Consider the following 22,793-nt stretch of genomic DNA (forward strand, 5'->3'; position numbering starts at 1 on the left):
ATAATTGAAAGAATTCTTTTATAAAAGTATAATATATACTCACACATCTTTTGTGAGTGAGTGGTGAGAAATGAGAAAACAATTAATAAACTTTTATTGATTATTAAAAAATGGTTAATTACAAGAATATAACTCCCCTAAAAAAAATATATTTATTGAAAAAAGAAAAAAAAAGAAGTAAATATATAACGGACTGCAAAATACTTTATTCATTGTAATTTTTTAGATTTGATTGATGTACTATCAATGTTTTCTAAAACATTAATATTGTGTTAAAAAAAAAAAACAAACAAACAAAAAGATTTGTTTGTGCTAGATATGTTTCAAAGGTAGTCGGATGTATCCGTTATATAAATGTTTATATACATAAATATATATATATATTTATGGTAGAATGTTTGGATAAAAAATTTTATGTTATTGTAAAATTTTGCAGTCAAGTTATTTAAAAAAAAAACAATAAGCTTAAAAAAAAAAGGGATTTTATTTTTTGTAAATTTTCCTATTTTGTTTTCAATATTAGTTTAATTAATTGTCTGCTTTAATACTTAGCCTTTTTCAATGAGAGTTAATATTCATTCCAACTCCATGAGTGAAAACTAGCTATTCCTTAAACATTTTGACCTGAAAGAATATATGGAGTTGAGGCTTTTACAATAATATTCTTGATATTATACATGTTATGGTGGGTGGTGTGAATTATCTTTTTGACTATATTATTATAAAAAATTTAGAAATTGAAAAAAAATTATATATATATATTGTTACTTTATATATTATGTGAAAATAAAAATAATAATAAAAACACATCTAATTATATATTATTATATTAAACGAAAATATATATATATATATAAATCGGTATATGATTTTGTTTTTAATGAATATGTTTGTATTTGAATATATAAAAGGAATAAAGAATCTAGGTTGTAATTTTCCGATAAATTTTATTACTAAGGGACTAGTAATAAGATAGTGCGGAGGTGTGATGAAATTTAAAATTAATAATTTATTATATGTTTAAAGCTGTATTTTAAAATTTAAGTTTCATTAAAATTATAAAATTATTTTATTTTAGTATTGTTTGTTTATATTTAATTGTCTTACTAAATATGTTTTATTTTCAGGTTTTCTACGTGTTGGTAAAATAATGATAACTCAAGCTAGAAAATTCAAATGGAGGTGACTCAAACATGTTTGGAATCCTTGAGAAATTATCTACAATTTTGCAGAAGACATGATTGCCTAAAAAGTTCCTTAAGATGATCAAATTGTGCAAATATCAAAAAGAGGACACATTTACTTTTACTATGATCAGCATATAGTAAAAAAATCATAACTATTTCAATATTTAACCAAATGAGGTGAACCAAGTGGCCAAATTCATCTACAGACAATTCCCCACATGTTTGCCGTTTTGAGCAGAGTCAAATTCGGTGATTAAAGTCATGGAACAAAGCATTGAAAGAAGGGACATGGAATTGAACTTGGAGGAGACAAAGAATACTATTGCAACTACATGACATTAATAAAAATTTTGACCCTTTCTCTCATTTGGCCTATAAATAGAGGCATTGTGCTAGCTTGAGAATCATTCTATCTCATTGTAAAATATAGTGTGAGTGTGTATCAAAGTTCTAAGTTCCAATATATTTTCTTTCATGTTCTCAACTATGAGTGATATTTTAGTGTTGATCAAAAGTAAGCTTATGGCAAGCTAAATCTATTATGTCAAGGTAAAGAGTATGCATTCTTGGTGAAGTAAGATTGTTTATATTTTGTATATTCTTTCTTTATTTCTTTTCATTTAGCTAACTTTTTTTTATTGTAGGTATAAAAATGAATTATTTGTTGTTATCAATTTACATCAAATGCTTGATACCATTAAAGTGGTTATCTTGATTTGTTGTTTAATTTTGATACAATAAATATTTCATCACTTATTATTATATATATATATATATATATATATATATTTATATAATAATATCATAATATTTTATTTAGACGATAGCGTGGCTCTGCCGGTTGTTCTAAATGAAATATTATGATTTAATACTAACATTTAACAATCTAACTTTTATTTTTTTGCATCTAACTTTTACTTTCTCGCAACTGACTTTTACTTTTCCGCAACTAACTTTTACTTTATCGCAACTAACTTTTACTTTACCGCAACTAACTTATTAAATCAATATATTTCATTTAGGCAATAGCGTGGCTCTGCCGGTTGTTCTAAATGAAATATAATGATTTAATTTAACATTTACTTTATGCAATTATTTATTTATATAGTTATAATTATAATCATAGGTACCATATATAAAATATCGGTTAATTCGGTATTTTCTATAGTGGGAACTATATTATATTATGTGTGTGTTTAATTTTCTTGGAACCATTATTTATGGTGGTTTCTTTTGTTTTACTTTTAATTAAACAATATTACATAAACCAAGAATAAATCCTCAAGTCTTGACAAAATTTATAATTTGTAAACTTCATTCTTGCATTTGGTAATCTATAAATTAATAAATTTAAACTCAAAATAACCTCTCGGAGGATCGATCTCGTACTTACGAAATATATTACTTGCAGACAACCTACACTTGGGTGAATTATTATTTAAGTAGTAGCAATGGCCCATGGGGGTGGGCACTAGGCTCCACCATGGAAATAAGATCGTCAGAGTCCCTCTGGGGCCTTGTCCCGTACATGGGTCTCTCTAGGGCCTTGTCCCTCACGATATCCCCACAAAATCATAAGTTCACCGTTCTTATTAAAACGGATCCCCCACATATCATATATCATTTGTCACACTCAATTCAAATCCCACAAAATATTTTTCATTTTTCCTTTAAAAGCACAAAATATCATAGCTTTCCAAAAATATCATTTTAACAATAAAAATTGCACAGCATTATCATAAATCATAAATTAGCATATTTTCATAAAAATCATCATTTAAACCATAAAATATCATTTAATATGCATTGTGATCCTTCGGGACGCTGCCAAGTTTAAACGTATTACCCAAGTGTAAATTTACCGTTTTGCCCCTACACGTAAAAATTTTCAATTTTAACTTTTTCTCAGTTTTAACGACATGGGATCATCCCAAAAAATTATTTAAGTTTAAATATAATTTTTCATAATTTTATTTAGCTTAATTCTAGGCGTTTCAATTAATTATTTAAATAACGATTCATAAGATGTTTAATTCCCGGATAAATCCAAAACTTAATATTTTCTTCCCAAATTTTAAAAATAACCTTTTTATTACCTAATCTAGCCGTGTGAGCCATGAACCACACCATTGGACCCATGGTTCCAATTTTTATTCTTTAAATTCATGATTTACTTGAGCTATGCCCGAGCCACCTCAAGCCAAACCTGAGCCAACCCATATAGGAACCTTACTGACCGAGCCCAGCCCATGGAACCAGCCTTGGCCCAATCGAAAAGCCTCTGCCCTAAGTACAAGTTCTGCGCGGCCCCCTTACCTTAACCCCTCATGAATCCTACCTAGAATAGGACTCTCCCATTCAACCAGCCAGCAGTCATACCCCTCCTCACACGTCCCTAGATGCTCTCGGACACTCTCCTGACCAGCACCGAACCCCTATCCCGCCCAACAAGCCACTCAAACGGCCCCATCACCCCTGGCCCAGTCCTTGACCATCTTCCTTAGACTATATAGGACCAACCAAGAGCCACCTGCCCAAGCAGCGAGCCCCCATGGCCGTCGCTGCCCTCATTAGCCGCGCGAGAAGTCCTTGCTCTAAGGGACTCCTCCTAGGCTGCAACCAAGGAGTCTTAGTCATTCTAGGACTCTTCATAGCCCTGTTACACGACCCTAGCCAAGCCCCAACCATCCCTGGCCGAGCCCCAAGTGACCATGCACCCTAGCTGACCAATGACTCGAGTGCAAACCAAACAAACCCTCAGTCTTCTCCTCTCTTGTTCCCTCAGTTCCAGCTTGTTTTTCCTTTAATTTAATCATATTTTGACCATATTTTATCTTGTATTGGCAGCGTACACGTTGGAAATCATAACTTTTTTCATATAAGTGTAAAAACATCATATTTTTGAAAATAAACGTTCTACCTTAAAAATATTCACACCTATTTTTTGCATGAATACACAATTAAATCATGCATATTATGATTTTTATTATGTTTAAAAGAGTTTAGAAAACGTGCCTTTGCGATTAAAATGCTCGAATACTCAATCGTTGGCGAGGGTGCGAAGTTGGACGACCGTACGACGAAAAATCCTAGCTTTTCCTTCCTCCCTTTTTTTGAAAATTGTTGTGTGTGTGCTATGTGTTTTTCGGCTGCAATAGGGCTGAATTGTTGTGTTTTGAAAGCCTAGGTAACATATCTATAGATTTAATTGCAAGTTAGTGGGCTTTGGTTTTGGGCCTCCAAGTATAGGAGAAATCGGGCCTTTTTATTTAATTAAATTGGGGCCAATAACTTTTATTTAATTGAAACATAAAACTTTATAAAATTAGTTTCCCACAATAATATTTTTTATCTTTTAAAAACTTCTCGTTTGCCGAAAACCGGCTTCCCGAGAAAAATCGAGCTCGACTCGTAAAATAATTCGAACTCTAACATTTTTAGAAAAATTAAATCATTTTTAATCATATTAGGAAGTCTTGCAAATATTTAATGAAAAATAAATATTCTTGTCTTGGTCGTCCCCGGTCTCGTTTCCTCTGCCAATTATCGAACATTCGGGTAAAATCCTTCAATTTCATGAAATCATGTCATATAATCATTTAATCATGTAATCATACCTTTAATCATTAAATAAACATTATGCAAGCATTTAAAATCAATTAAATAAAACAATTAAGCAATTTAAACAATTTGCATGCATGTGATTTACGTAGGTTTGGTTTTTCGGACGTTACAAATCCCCCCCACCCACACACCCCCCCTTAAATAGAATTTTGTCCTCAAAATTTTTCCTTGTCTTGATATTTGTGAAGCTTATATTCCCTCATCCTCCTCAAAATTAACCTCTAGCTTAAATCTTACTCTTCAATTCGGTCCTCACAATATTGGAAATTGCAATTCTAACCCAAAACTTTCCCAATGTCGACTCCTAGATCCAGTTCGGGTAGAGCATGCAGCCTATTCTACTCTAAGTTCTTCATCATCCCAATCAATTCCCTTAATCCAATTTAACATTACATGCAATAAAAGCATCGTAAAAATGTTAAACACTAGGTTACCTAGTAATAAGTGTAGTGTCGGCTCCGCCTCAGCCTCTTCATCTTTCATCACATAGACCCTTCCAGTAGTAGATTGCTTGAACTTTGGGCAATCCCTAGCCTTGTGTTCCAATTCTCCTCACTTGAAATACTTGTAGGTGCCCCACATTCACTTGCCATAGTGTCGACGATTGCACTCCTTGCACAGTGGTTTCTCATCAGCCTTATGTTCCCTCTAGGTGGTTGTCCTTGTGGTTTTGTTGATTCTGGTTGCTTAGGAGGTCCCATATAAGGCTTCTTATTACTTTGACTAGCTTGCTGAGCACGGTTCCTCTTTCGCTGTAACTCCCAATCAATATCTTTGAGTGACTGCTCGGCTCTAAAATCTTTGGCAACGACAGTAGTATAATTAGTAGTATAACCGAGCATCACTTCACGATGTATAGTCGGCCTCAAATCATCTAGGAAGTGTCATAATTTTTCAGCAGCATCATTCGCAATCAAGAGCACAAAGTGACAGCCCCTATCAAACTTCTGCACAAACTCAGCAACAGACCAGTCCTCCTGACGGAGACTTATGAACTCTCTCTTAAGCCTAGAACAAACATCAGATGTGAAGTACTTGTAATAGAACACCCTCTTGAACTCCTCTCAAGTCAATGTCGCTAAGTTCACTCCTCGCTCCGCTCCCTCCCACCATAAGAAAGCGTCGTCCTTCAACAGATAGACGGTACAACAAACTCGGTCAGCGTCCGCCATATCCATATAATGAAAGACAACCTCCAAAGTTCAAATCCATCCCTCAGCCACGAATGGATCGGTAGTGCCATGAAAATCCTCGGGGTTCAACCTCCTAAAACCCTCATATGCAGCCTCCGATCTAACCCTCGCTCCGTTTCCTACGTGTTGCTTTAGTAAACGTGTCATACTAGCTAGTACATGGGCACTAGCATTCTGATTAGGTGGAGGCTGTGGAATCTCCTCCTTATGTCTAACCTCATCAGTCCTACGTAAAATCCTTCTAGGAGGCATCTATGTACACGTCGTCCAACCACGTAACCAACATGCATTTAAAATTTTTCATGCATCATGCAACTAACATTTATATCATGGCTCTGATACCAACTGAAATTTTTCATGCATCATGCAACTAATACCAACTAAAATTTTTCATGCATCATGCAACTAAAATTTTTCAGGCATCTCTGTACACGTCGTCCTTCTCGGAGTGATAGTACACAACCCTTTGGGGAAAACCTGTGCTCTGATACCAACTGAAACGACCTCGACTTTTTTTTAAACACAAGTTTCGAAATTCACCATTCAAACTAAATTAACATTTTCATTGTCGAAAATAACTTAACATTTTAAACTACAATTGCATAAAATAAATCTCTGATAAAATCATTAACATAAATCTTTTAAATCTTTTATCTAACAAGCTAGTGCAGAAATAAAAGGCCCTCGGGAGTGTACTGCAGCACTCGTTCTACTCAAGCGTCAGCGCCTCCTCAAATTATCAAATCCTGCATCATACAAACCTAGTGAGTCTAAAGACTCAACACGTTCTAAACATGAATAGCAAATAATACATATATAATCACATGCATTTAAAAATCATATTTTTATTTAAAATAGCTTTTAAACATAAATAAACCATTTAATATAGCTTTAAGCATAAAAAAATCATTTAAAATAGCTTTTGAGCATAAGTAAATCATATATCATAACATCATTTTAATCGTAAAACTTTCGATCCTTTATCATTTTGAGTGAAGTTTGATTCTTGAAAGTGACTAGCTTTTATCCTTTGGTCGACTGATCAGTTTTCAGCTCCACATGTCCCATGAATGTGGGAACTAGGCTCCACCAAGGAAATACGATCGTCGGGGTCCTTCTGGGGCCTTGTTCCGTACACGGGTCCCTCTGGGACATTGTCCCTCACGATATCCCTAGAAACTCATAAGTTCATCATTTTTTCTTAAAATGGATCCCACACATAACATATATCATTTGTCATAGTCAATTCACATCCCTCAAAATATTTTTCATTTTTCCTTTAAAAGTATAAAATATCATAGCTTTCCAAAAATAACATTTTAACAATAAAAATTGCACAGCTTTACCATAAATAAAAAAATATCATATTTTCATAAAAATAATCATTTTAAATCATAAAATATCATTTAACATGCGTTCTTTGGAACGATGCCAAGCTAAAACGTATTACCCAAGTGTAAAATGACCGTTTTGCCCCTAGAATTAAAAATTACGATTTTAACTTTTTCTTACTTTTAATGACATGGGCTCATCCCAAATAATTATTTAAGCTTAAATATAATTTTTTATAATTTTATTTAGCTTAATTATAGGTGTTTCAATTAATTCTTTAATTAACGATTCGTGAGGCATTTAATTCCCGAATAAATTCAAACTCAATATTTTCTTCCCAAACTTTAAACATAACCTTTCATCACCTGATCTACCCTTTTGAGCCATGAACCACACCCGTGGACCCATGGTTCCAATTTTTATTCTTTAAATTCGAAATATGGCCCTTATAGGAACACACCGAGCCATCTCACGATTTACTCGAGCCACGCCCGAGCTAACTCGAGCCAAACCTGAGCCAACCCATCTAGGAACCATACTGACCGAGCCTAGTCCATGTAACTAGCACTGGCCCATTCGAAAATCCTCTGCCCTAAGCACAAGTTTTGCGCGGCCCCCTTACCTTAACACCTTATGAACGCTACCTAGACTAGGACTCTCCCATTCAACCATCTAGTAGGCACACCCCTCCTCACACCCCCCTGAACCCTCTCGAACCCTCTCCTGACCAGCACCAAGCCCCTATCCCGTGCAGCAAGCCAAGCGAACGGCCCCATCGCACCAGCTGCGACCTGAGCGCATGGTGTGTTCTTCACGTCCGGTCGTGCCAGCAACGCACCCATCCAATCCATCCCTTGGCCCAGTCCTTGACCCTTTAGACCCTATAGAACCAACCACAAGCCACCTAGCCCTAGTAGCAAGCCCCCATGACCGCTGCTGCCTTCATTAGCCGCGCGAAGAGTCCTTGGTCTAAGGGACTCCTCCTAAACTGGAACCAAAGAGTACAAGCCATTCTAGGACTCTTCCTAGCCCTGATACATGACCCTAGCCAAGCACCAACCACCCCTGGCCTAGCCCCAAATGACCATGTACCCTAGCCGACCCCATGACTTGAGTGCAAACCAAACAAACCCTCGGTCCTTTCCTCTCTTGTTCCCTCATTTCCAGCTTGTTTTTCCTTTAATTTAATCATATTTTAACCATATTTCATCTTGTATTGGCAGCGTACACATTGAAAATCATAATGTTTTTCATATAAGTATAAAAACATCATATTTTTGAAAATAAACGTTCTACCGTAAAAATATTCAAACATCTATTTTTTTTCATGCGTAAACAATTAAATCATGCATATTATGATTTGTATGATGTTTAAAAGAGTTTATAAAACTTGTCTTTGGGTTTAAAACGCTCGACAATCGTCGACGTGGGTGCGAAGTTGGACGACCGGACGACAAATAATCCTAGCTTTTCCTTCCTCAATTTTTTCGAAAATTGGTGTGTGTGCTGTGTGTTTTTCGGCTGCAATAGGGCTGATTTATGGTATTTTGAAATCCTAGGTAACTAATTTATAGATTTAATTGCAAGTTAATGGGCTTAGGTTTTGGGACTCCAAGTATAGGAGCAATTGGGCCTTCTTAATTTAATTAAATTAGGCCAAATAATTATTATTTAATTGAAACATAAGAGTTTATAAAATTAGTTCCCCACAATAATATTTTTGATAATTTAAAATCTCTTCGTTTGCTCAAAATCAGCTTCCCGGGAAAAATCAAGCTCGATTCGTAAATTAATTCGAACTATAACATTTTTATAAAAATTAAATCATTTTTAATCATCTTAGGAAGCCTTGCAAATATTTAATGAAAAATAAATATTCCCTGTCTATTATCGAATATTCGGGTAAAATCCTTCAATTTCATGAAATCATGTCATATAATCATTTAATAAAGCAATCATACCTTTAATCATTAAATAAACATCATGCAAGCTTTTAAAATCAATTAAACAAAACAATTAAAAAATTTAAACAATTTTCATGCATGTGGTTTACATATGTTTGGTTTTTCAGACGTTACAGATCATATTTTACTTGTGCAAATATATGTTGATGATATTATTTTTGGGTCAACTAACCCAAATTATGCGAGAAATTTGCCAAGTTAATGCAGGACAAATTTGAGATGAGTATGATGGGTGAATTGACGTTCTTTCTCGGTCTGCAAGTGAAGCAACTGGAAACTGGATATTTTATCAGTAGACCAAATACACGAAGAAACTGCTTAAGAAATTTGACATGGAGACATGTTCACCAGCTAGTACCCCCAATGAGTTCATTGATTAAATTAGATAAAGATGAAGGGGGAATATCAGTTGAGACGACACTCTACATAAGTTTAATAGGTTCTTTGTTATACCTAAATGCTAGTCGTTTTTGCATGTGTGCTAGATTTCAGGCAAATCCTAAACAATCTCACTTTTCAGCTGCTAAACTCATATTGAAATATCTTAAAGGCACACAAAATGTGGGCTTATGGTATGCTAAGGACTCATCTTTCAATTTACTTTGATATTCAGATGCAGATTATGCAAGGTGTAAGCTAGATCGTAAAAGCACGTGGATCATACCACAAATACACGAAGGAACTGCTTAAGAAATTTGACATGGAGACATGTTCAGCTGCTAGTACACCCATGAGTTCATCGATTAAATTAGATAAAGATGAAGGAGGAATATCATTTGAGACGACACTTTACAGAGGTTTAATAGGTTATTTGTTATACCTAACTGCTAGTCGTCGTGATATTGTATTTGCTGTTTGCATGTGTACTAGATTTCAGGAAAATTTTAAGCAATCTCACTTTTCAGCTGCTAAAAGCATATTGAAATATCTTAAAGGCACACAAAATGTGGGCTTATGGTATGCTAAGGACTCATCTTTCAATTTAGTTGGATATTCAGATGCAAATTATGCAGGGTGTAAGCAAGATCGTAAAAGCACCAGTGGAACATGTCAATTTCTAGGAGACAGACTGATTTTGTGGTTCAGCAAGAAACAAATATCCATAGCAACTTCCAACACTGAAGCAGAATATCTTGCTGTTGGAAGCTGTTGCGCTCAACTGCTCTGGATTCAGCAACAATTGAAAGACTATGGAGCCATTGCAGAAGAATCACCGATCTTCTTTGATAATACAAGCACAATTGCAATTACATATAATCAAGTTCTTTACTCCAGGACCAAACACATCGATGTCAAACATCATTTCATCAGAGATCATGATCTAAAGAAGGCAATCAGACTGGAGTACATTTCAACTGAACAACAAGCAACTGACAACTTCACAAAGCCATTACCCGAGACTAAGTTTTCTTACTTTCGAAACATTCTTGGTTTAATTGATTTGTCTTAATATTAGTTGCTTTATTATATCAGTTTGAAATGTCAATTAGTAGATTGTTTAACTGTCACTGATTATCTCTTAAGTTAGTATCGGTTAGGATGCAGAAGTAATAAAGAGTAGACAAACATTAACTGTTATAAATTTTTATTGATTGAATCGAGTAACTATTACATTGTTTATCTTTATATCTATTCCCTCTATCCAGAACTTCATCCATGCGTATAATTCGCCAGTAGCAGACTTCGTAAATTCATCTGAATGAGCTATCTCTGTCAGAACGATCTGCTCCTTCCTCAGCATAAAGTTTTAAAAACCTTCGTCAGTTGCAAGGTCTGAAGTGTGAATGACATTCAGACGTTTCTTATACTTGCATTCAGTTGCCTTCTGTTTGTCAGTAGCAACTGATCTGCCCTGCTGGATGGTCTGGAGGTTGTGAATCTTAGTCCAGGTGGACATGACTCTTTCAAATAGATAATCTTCAATGTCTATCTTCCACCTCTCCACTCGTGGAAGTCTTGCTGGAGGATTCGGATTGTTGGAACTGCTTGATATATCCATCTATGCTTAATTGTTATTGCTAATATCTAATAAAGTTGATCTTATTTATAACAGATTCCAAATGAAGAAACAGAAGGAGACGAAGAGACATTAATCAACATAATGTATTTAATTTATTCAGACTGAGTTTCTCTTACTTTTATTTACTTATATGCACTTATTTAGGGGAAATGTCGATTCTACACGGTTAAGACAATAGTCAGTTGGTCTTCAACTGAACTGGTTCAGTTTTCAACTGATCACTCAACTATTAACTTAACTGATCTTATCATATAAGTTAACTGATTAATCGATAAACATTCCATATTAAGTGATGTGACTGTTAAAATTACACTTTTAATTTATTTCATTCATTGAATAGTAATATGAAACGTTGCCCCACGTAGTCCATTAGACTTCTATTCATGGTTTCACCTCATGTACACACGTTTTTATTCAATTTTTCTTGGACTGACACGTGTCCAAAAATTTGAAAAGTCACAAACATAAGTAATTGTTCCGCCTCATTTCAGTTTCTTCACGAGCATTTCAAATTTCAGAGCTTATGAAACAATCAGAATTCTTTCTTTCTCACAGATATTCAATCAAGAATGGAAAGCCAAGTTCCAGCCTACATGCTCAATGCTATGAAAATTGATTTTGACTTCGTCCTCTGTGTTAAGGACGAAGCCATTCAAGGTATCTTTCAGAAACTGGAAGCAGCTGGGTTGAGGAAATTTCTTGGGTCATCCACTCAAGAAATTTATTCAAAAGAAGTTCAGGATTTCTACAACAACGGCTTCCTCTCAGCTGAAGTAAAGATTACAACTACTGTCAGCAGCAAGTTGCTGACTATTGACGAAGAAATGTTTAGCTCCATCTTCCAACAGCCGTCTGATGGCCTCTCTCACTACTCTGAAGCCAAAACCGCTGATGTGGAGGAAATGCTGACATTTTTTTCTGCTGATGGGAGGAAGATAAATGTCTCTGATCCCAAGAAAGAACTCAAATATGAATATCAGTTGCTGGCAGACATAGTACCAAAAGGTGTTCTAGCCAAGGCAGGTTCCTTTGCTGCCCTCACACTCGAGAAATTTCAGATAATGGCTGCTTTGGTGAATGGACACAAGCTTAACTCGACAACCATTATGTTAAATATTTTGAAAAACATGGTTCAATCATCTATACAGTCCGAAGACTTTGTTGTGCCGATCAGTTTTATTCTAAAGCACAACGGTTTGGTGGATGACTCTTCTGAGAAGTCATTCAATTACAAAGTCTTCTCTGCCAAAAATGTTCAGCCTCCGAAGACCAAGCTGGACATATCTCCTGAAAAATTTGTCAAAATCAAGAAGGAGATTGGGACGCAGGCAGCTCCCACATCATTCAAGAAGACCGAGAAATTGGCTAAGAAGAAGATAATCAAGAGGAAACTCATTGTCAGTGAGACTGAATCGGAGAAAACCCCTTCTCCGAAAATTTTGAAGAAGCCAAGGATTCAAAAAACCAAACCCGCAACTATTTTGGAAACCATCTCTACTGACAGAATGAGGAAAACTGGAGCTCAACAGCCAACCAGCGCAATACCAATCTCTGTAGTTTCATCTGCTTCCTCAACTGAACAGCAGTTACTACCTCCAACTGCTCACTCCGAAAAGACCATCACCGATCTAGTGATAAGAAGAAAATTGTTGGAGTAAAAGCACAACTGATCACCATCACTGGTCCAACTACTCTACCTTTTTCCAGACCAAACAGAGTGGTGATCCAAGAAAAAGTGGATGCAACTGTTTCAAGGCTGAGCATTTCTCATGCCCTATCTGACCCGAAAGGTAAGGGCAAGATGATAGAAGTGCCCAGACCAACCAACTCGATTCAGACTAATATTGATTTAATATGGAAAGAAGTAAATAAGTTTTTTGAATCGAAGTTGAAGACTTACAATGAATGGGTCAGATACAGGACTGAAGTGTTTGCCAAGCGACTGCAAAGAAAATCAGTGTTGAATAAATTCGTTGCTTTGGAAACCATTGTCCTGAGAATAGTTAGAGCTGCAACAATCGTTCAGGCACTGGAGAGAAGGAATTACTTCTTTGATCTGATGTGTGCTAAGAAGCTGGCTAAAGTCATAGCCGAGCTATGCAAGAACAATGATCCCACCAGTTCAACTACCTTTAATGACAAACCAATTTATGATCAGTTGGACAAGGATCTTTTGTAATGCCTGAAATTTTGATTACTGTAATCTGATATGATTGGTCGATAAATTGATGTGATTATAGACGGAACGGATCAGATCGGGATAGACAAAAAGAAGACCGAATTATTGTGCGAGGAATGAGCCTCGCGCATATGCGCGACCAGACCGGGCGCATATGCGCGGTGTAGGCAGAGCACCTCGAGCATTTGCGCGCCATGGACCAGCGCATATGCGCGAGGGTGGCAGAGAGTTGTAAAGAACCTCGTGCATATGCGCCGAGTGAGGGCGCCCATATGCGTGAGTTGCTGTGAAGATACGCGCCGATACATAGTGTCTCGCGCATATGCACCGAGGAGGGTCGCGCATATGCGCGAGACATGCAGCTTGAAGGACGAGCCACATGGCTTAAACATGCATGATATATATATTGAAAATGTCATTCCTTCAAAGAAACCAGCGAAGAATCGAGAAAAGTTTCAGAAAAAGTGTTGAAAATCCTTACGCCTTTTTACATTTTAGATTTGTGATTGTGAAAGATCCGTCCGTCAGAATTTCAATCCGACTTCGGTACTGTGTTCCTATCGACGCATGCTACAAGTGGACGTAAGTTTTCTTATGTTCTGTTATGATTTGAAATTATGCTATTGAAGGAATCAGATATAATTCATATATGGTGTTTCTGATATATGAGACATCGTATAATCGAAACCGGATTGAAGAACGGATACCGTATGAAATTGTTATGATTTTCAGAGTTGAATTGATTGAGATGTAATATCAGATTTGTATCGTTATTGACTATGAGACGTTGGGATTGATATCTGACTGATATTGTATTGCTGGGTATATTGAGATTGTACAGTTATGTAGTTAAAACAGAATTTGCTTGAGTTCTGATTATACCAGTATTGATTGAGTGGGGTATTGATATTGTATTACTCGATATTGTCATTTCCAGATTGAGTATTGACAGGCATTGAATCTGAGACTTCGATAGAGTCAGATTGACATGAAGAAAGGTATCAATCAATGTTGATTCGGGATTGCACAACTCGAGTTAGATTTAACTTGAGTTTCCCCAAAATCACATACCGAATGATTATTGCATTGATATTTGTAATTCTTTAGATTAGTATGCTTAGTCTATTGATTTATAGCAGAGCATGTATTGAGTTGTGGGCTGATGTGCCTAGTCATTGGCTGATATGCCAAGTCTTCGGCTGATTCGCCAAGACTCTGGATGTTTGATTTATATCGATGTCGCTTAGGATTTGATTCATTCCTATCGCTGAAATTCGATATACGATACAATTTCCAGAACCGGGATCCCTAGATTAGAGATGAGTCGAGTCTGATATGACGAGTCCAGAGTTTTATTTACAACTTTATATCGATACATGTCTTCTGATTTGATACATGATATGGATATGTGTTTCATGCTTTTATATATGCTTTTATATGACTGTATCTTTACATTGTTTATACTGGGATGTATTTCTCACCGAAGTTATCCGGCTGTTATCTTGTTTGTATGTGTGCATGACAACAGGTGGGACATGATCAGGGTCACGAAGAGAATGAGAGATTCAAGATTAGCGTGGAGATCCGGACTTAGAGTAGATTGATTTTCAATACTTGATGTAGTGGCTTAACTCTAGTTGTGATAAACATATGTTGTACATGATTTGAACTTTATGTTGATAGATATATCAGATTTATTACTTTACGTTTCCGCATTTGTATTTTTTTTAAAAAAAAAATTTAGACCCAGATTAATTAAATGATCATAATAATGATTAAGAAGATGGATTAGATTCGGGTCCCCACATCTTTTATCACTGCAGATGAAGATCAAAGATTGGGAAATGGGTCAAGATTTGACTGTTCCACCGAATTCCCAAAATTATTCTTCAGAAGAGCAGGCTGAACAATCAACTCATCAGTCAGAGCCATCCCAAGAAGCAGTTGCTGAACCGACTGAACAAGAAACTGCTACTTCTTCAAAGGATGTTCAACCGTCAAATTCTGATCTTCAATCTTCTCCTAAGGTCTTCAACTATATGTTGAATCTGAGTTATCACTGGCCAATATCGACGAAGTCATACAATCAGTTGCCGCTGATATCCAGTTGAATGTTCTAACTAAAGAAGCAGTTGAAGGACCTAGCCTAATTGAACAACCAGCATCAGAGGCTATTTCGCAACAAACTGAAGAACCAGTTCAGTCGCCTGCCACGACTGAATAGGTAGTTCTAGCTGAACCTGAAGTGGCTCAGTTGCACTTGATTCCAACTACACAAGTGCCAACTGAAGTATTATTTGTTAGACCAACTGAAGAGCCTTCCAGCTGAACTATTGTTCCAAATTCCACTCCTCCTCCAGAACTTCAATGGGAAGAAGTTACAGACATGGTTACCGTTGTGACTGAATCAACTGATCAGACCTAGGTGATTTTTAATGAAGAAGAAAAGGAGCAAGAACCATAATTCTCTGAAGCTATGTCTCCTGAAATACCAATGGCTACTGATTCAATGATAGAAGACATTCAATCCAACCTTCTCCATTTAGTTTCTTTAATTTCCGAAATCAAGTCAACTCAACTGCTGCACACCTTGAAAATTGATTCTACGAAGGAGAACACAATGAAGAACCTGCACCAGTTCGCAAAGGATATCACTTCCTTATTTCTCTAGCTAGATCAATTGAAGAAAGACTGAGTGGCAGTTCAAGCACATTTATAGACTCAAGACATGTTCAAGAATCGCATTAAGTTCTCGGAAATTTTAGTGACAAAGAGAATGGATTTGATGCCAGAACAAATAATGAATGTCATATCTAATGTCACCTCAGAAGTTCGCGCTTTATCCAGCAGAGTTGGTTAGTTTGGAAAAAAGTAGGAAGAGGTAGAAGAACATCAAAAGCTATCCAAGAAAAGACCTAGTCAACTAACTGATCAAGGACCAGCCAATAAACGAGCAAAGCATTAAAGAAGTCCAGATCAGTTAAAGACAGTCTTCATATTCAATTGAGAAAATTTGGCAGATTTTGAGGATTTGTAGTCAGTAGAAGATTCTTTTATTTTTTCATTCTTTGCACAAATCTGAACATTGAAAGAGTTTTCAATATAAGATTATTTTATCTACGAAGAGTTCAGTTTGATCAGTTAATATTTTCTATGTTTTGTCAAACACCTGAAAGGGGGAAATTGTTGGAAACTTAATTTCGGAGTTTGAAAAATTGAGCGTGAAAAGGATGAACAACTGATCAAGAAAAATGAGAGTAACTGAACTATAACAAATTGTAAACTGGAAATTGCACGAACTGAAGATAAGTGCGTATTTAAGTCAACTGAACTGAGCTAACTGAACTACGTAGTCAACTGTATGATCAGTTGGAACTGATCAGTTAAACTACAATCAGTTTAGAGCAATAAGTTATTCCTATCGGCTTTGTCAACTGATAAATCAGTTTGACACGTTATCAGTTATGGAACGTAGTTATCAACCAAAAATTATACAAGAGCAGACTACAACGCATAGTGGGAACTCCTCTTATCATAAAAACACAGTGTACGATTGTCAAAAGAATGTTGACGTGGCTATACAATGGATATAAAGATTCAAATGGGTTTATTGTTACCGTTGGAAGCAAAGCATATAAATAGTCGAGAAGATCAGCTGAGCAAGTGCAATCTGTAATCCGGAATCCAGAAATCGATTAATCAGTTATCAAGTAAAACTCTGTGCGTACTATTTCAGTTATAAATCTCTCAAAATCTCACGCCTAATATACATATTCATAGCATTAAAGGCTATACTTCGAGCTTAAAATCACAAAAATTCTATAGTGTATTATTCGATCTTGTAGAGATCAGTTGTGCTAAGTAGTTACTTATCAGTTGAGTACTGATAAACTGTATTGAAACTAAGAGTTTTAGTTTGACATTGTTAAGTCCAAAATTGACGTGGATTTGTACAAATCGGTGCATAGATCAAAGTCTCTTAGTAAATATCCTATCTTCGAGATAGAAGGGGTGACGTAAGAGTGTTTGTAATCTCCGAACATCCACAAACCTTGTGTCCCTAATTTTAGTTTTTATTCTATCAGTCATTCAATTTATTTCCGCACTTTCATTAGTTAATTGATTGATATCGACAAACAAGATTCCTGAATTCAGTTTATCACTAAACTGATTCTTTATTCGAAGAAGTTGTGTAAAAACTGTTAAGTGTTAATTCAACCCCCCTTCTAAACACTTATTCACTCCTAATCGATCCTAACACACTTCCTCTTGAATTTCTCGGCCATACCCAGGAGTTTTTGCCAAATAGTTTCAGCCATCCAAGCTTGCAACGCCGCCGCGCCGTCTTCACTGCACCCTCTTTGGATTTTGGATATTCAGAGGCTACAGTCTCAATGCACAAATCGCTTGCGATTGCTAGTGCAATCCAAGCGAGGAACAAAGTTTTCGATCATGGACCTGATTAGGGGATCAAATGAGTGATCCGGTACATAGGGATTTATAAGAAGGACTATCTCCATGTAAAAATCGAAATAGTTTGGAGTACATTGTTCTATATGCAAATGTATGGTTCTAAACGCCCTGTGAATGGTATGTCAAACACACGATGCCCAAGCAACGTTTCGATTGTCGAAACGAAAAATTTTAAACTTCCGCTGCATCTTGAGTGCGAGAGTACGATGTCCCAATAGTTTAATCAGAGCCATATCTTCTCAATAGTATGTTTTAATCGTGTTGAATTTATATTTCTAACCGCATAAGAATTTTTCAGAAAACAGCCCCTCAAATTGATTTGTGAAAAAAAAATTTGCGAGAACCCTGAAAAGTTTCGGGCTGCGTACGGACAACAGCTGCCCCTTGATTTTAAATTTAAAAAAATTTGAAGGGGTTGACTGCCTTGCCCACCCGCGTGCTGCCCGAACAGTTCTGGCAGCAAAGAAAGCCTCGGACATGCTGCCCGAGATGGTGCAAGACTTGCCCGAGATGGTTTTGGGTATTCCTGCACCATCTCGGGCAGCCTGCTCGATGGGTAATTGCTACTACTTAAATAATAATTCACCCAAGTGTAGGTTGTCTGCAAGTAATATATTTCGTAAGTACGAGATCGATCCTCCGAGAGGTTATTTTGAGTTTAAATTTATTAATTTATAGATTACCAAATGCAAGAATGAAGTTTACAAATTATAAATTTTGTCAAGACTTGAGGATTTATTCTTGGTTTATGTAATATTGTTTAATTAAAAGTAAAACAAAAGAAACCACCATAAATAATGGTTCCAAGAAAATTAAACACACACATAATATAATATAGTTCCCACTATAGAAAATACCGAATTAACCGATATTTTATATATGGTACCTATGATTATAATTATAACTATATAAATAAATAATTGCATAAAGTAAATGTCAAATTAAATCATTATATTTCATTTAGAACAACCGGCAGAGCCACGCTATTGCCTAAATGAAATATATTGATTTAATAAGTTAGTTGCGGTAAAGTAAAAGTTAGTTGCGATAAAGTAAAAGTTAGTTGCGGAAAAGTAAAAGTTAGTTGCGAGAAAGTAAAAGTCAGTTGCGAGAAAGTAAAAGTTAGATGCGAAAAAATAAAAGTTAGATTGTTAAATGTTAGTATTAAATCATAATATTTCATTTAGAACAACCGGCAGAGCCACGCTATCGTCTAAATGAAATATTATGATATTATTATATAAATATATATATATATATAATAATAAGTGATGAAATATTTATTGTATCAAAATTAAACAACAAATCAAGATAACCACTTTAATGGTATCAAGCATTTGATGTAAATTGATAACAACAAATAATTCATTTTTATACCTACAATAAAAATAAGTTAGCTAAATGAAAAAAAATAAAGAAAGAATATACAAAATATAAACAATCTACTTCACCAAGAATGCATCCTCTTCACCTTGACATAATAAATTTAGCTTGCCATAAGCTTACTTTTGATCAACACTAAAATATCACTCATAGTTGAGAACATGAAAGAAAATATATTGGAACTTAGAACTTTGATACACACTATATTTTACAATGAGATAGAATGATTCTCAAGCTAGCACAATGCCTCTATTTATAGGCCAAATGAGAGAAAGGGTCAAAATTTTTATTAATGCCATATAGTTGCAATAATATTCTTTGTCTTCTTCAAGTTCAATTCCATGTCCCTTCTTTCAATGCTTTGTTTCACAACTTTAATCACGGAATTTGACTCTGCTTAAAACGGCAAACATGTGGGAAATTGTCTGTAGATGAATTTGGCCACTTGGTTCACCTCATTTGGTTAAATATTGAAATAGTTATGATTTTTTTTACTATATGCTGGTCATAGTAAAAGTAAATTTGTCCTCCTTTTGATATTTGCACAATTTGATCATCGTAATGAACTCTTTAGGCAATCATGTCTTCTGCAAAGTTGTAGATAATTTCTCAAGGATTCCAAACATATTTGAGTCACCTCCATTTGAATTTTCTAGCTTGAGTTATCATTATTTTACCAACACGTATAAAACCTGAAAATAAATCATATTTAGTAAGACAATTAAATATAAACAAACAATACTAAAATAACATAATTTTATAATTTTAATGAAACTTAAATTTTAAAATACAGGTTTTAACATATAATAAATTATTAATTTTAAGTTTCATCACACCCCCACACTATCTTATTACTAATCTTTTAGTAATAAACTTTATCAGAAAACCACAACCTATATTCTTTATTCCTTTTATATATTCAAATACAAACATATTTATTAAAAACAAAATCATATACCGATTTATATATATATATATATATATATTTTCGTTTAATATAATAATATATAATTAAATGTGTTTTTATTATTATTCTTATTTTCACATAATATATAAAGTAACAATATATATATATAATTTTTTTTTTAAATTTCTAAATTTTTTATAATAATATAGTCAAAAAGATAATTCACACCACCCACCATAACATGTATAATATCAAGAATATTATTGTAAAAGCCTCAACTCCATATATTCTTTCAAGTCAAAATGTTTAACGAATAGCTAGTTTTCACTCATGGAGTTGGAATGAATATTAACTCTCGTTGAAAAAGGCTAAGTATTAAAGCATACAATTAATTAAACTAATATTGCAAACAAAATAGGAAAATTTACAAAGAATAAAATCCCCATTTTTTTCTTTTTTTTAATTGTTTTTTTTAAATAACGTAACTGCAAAATTTTACAATAACATAAAATTTTTTATCCAAACATTCTACCATAAATATATATATATATATATCTATATATATAAACATTTATATAACGGATACATCCGACTACCTTTGAAACTTATCTAGCACAAACAAATCTTTTTGTTTGTTTGTTTGTTTTTTTTTTTTTTGAACACAATATTGAAGTTTTTAGAACACATTGACAGTACATCAATCAAATCTAAAAAAATTACAATGAATAAAGTATTTTGCAGTCCGTTATATATTTACTTCTTTGTTTTCTTTTTTCAATAAATATTTTTTTTAGGGGAGTTATATTCTTGTAATTAACCATTTTTTAATAATCAATATAAGTTTATTAATTGTTTTCTCATTTCTCACCACTCACTCACAAAAGATGTGTGAGTATATATTATACTTTTACAAAAGAATTCTTTCAATTATACATGTTAACAACCATACAAAGCATATCTTTTAACTATATTCTCATAAAAATTTTAGAAATTATTTTACTTGAAAACACATACAATTATATATATATATATATTATATATATATGAACACATCTATTATATATTTTATATTAATTGATCAAAATATATATATAAATTGGTACATATGAAAAACTAATTTTTCTTTTAGTCTGTATTTTGAAATATAATGAATATTAAAATCTAGTGTATTGTGATTTTCCAATAATTATTAACTAATGCGTCTCAGGTGCATTTTACTAACACCTTACTCGAAATTGAACTAAAAATTATTATTATTATTACTATATATAAGTATATATTTTAATTTTTATATAAAAAAACTAAGAGGAGAAGAAGAAAAAATTATTCATACCTTAAAGAAAAACATTAAAACATACCGTTGAATCACAAGTTTAGCATCACATGAATTTTCTTTTCTTACTTTTGGATGTTGGCCAATTAAGTTGAGATAAGGATGGATCTGGTTCATGACTAAATCCTTGCAGTAAATCAATAAGTTCACCTTCACTTGTAGCAGAAACTAACATCCTTCGCGAAGCTAATGAAATAAATCCCTGTTCCACAACATCATCAAGAAACGATAACAGTTTATCATAATAATTGCTAACATTTAACAAACCAATTGGCTTATTGTGGATATTTAATTGTGCCCAACAAACAGTATGAAATATTTCTTCCAAAGTACCGAAACCTCCTGGCAAAGCAATGAAAGCATCTGAATGTTCAATCATTTGAGTAATTCGTTCATACATGTTGTCCACTTTCATTTCTTCTCCTATTGTTGGTCCTGTAAGATTGGCTAAGTTAATCGGAATAATGCCTAAAACTTCACTTCCACCTGCATGCGCAGCTTTTGCAACTTTTCCCATGAGGCCAACTTCACCACTACCATATACCAAATGAATATTTTTTTAGCAAGTGTTATTTCAAGATTTTCTGCTACTTCTTCATAAATTGAATCTTTTCCTGCACTAGATCCACAAAATACACAAATATTTTTTATTTTACTTACCGTGGACGTTGACATGTTGAGAAATATGTTTTTTGTAATTGTTAGATCACAAGCATATGAATTTATAAGCGTAACATGCCAAAAGTCAATATTTGAACAGGAAATTATTATTATTAAAAGAAAATAAAAATGACAAAATTAAAACAAATATATACAGCGTAGTTGTGATTGTGGCTCACATCTTCCTTTGATTTTACGTTCAGTAACGGCTTCAACGCCTTCTATGAGTCGAGGATATGCTTCCCATCCAATTTTCTTATAAATTGGCAAACATGGTCTTTTAACGTCAGATTCCCAAGACGAAATTGTGTATATATATTTACTTATCTAAATAGATATGCGTTACTACAGTAGGATCTTTGTAAGGCTGATTCCACCGTCCATATTGATATTCCTCCTGTTGAAATTGCAACCATAGTTTAAGAAGTTCATTTTTCACGTACCCACTAGAATGCGTATCAAGAACCTCTAGAAAATTATCCAAAGGTTCTTTACTCAGACCATTCTTAATGAATAAAATTTTATCTTCTCTATTCAT

This window comes from Primulina tabacum, chromosome 14, assembly GCF_025594145.1.
Source record: "Primulina tabacum isolate GXHZ01 chromosome 14, ASM2559414v2, whole genome shotgun sequence".
In the NCBI taxonomy this organism is placed as follows: Eukaryota; Viridiplantae; Streptophyta; class Magnoliopsida; order Lamiales; family Gesneriaceae; genus Primulina; species Primulina tabacum.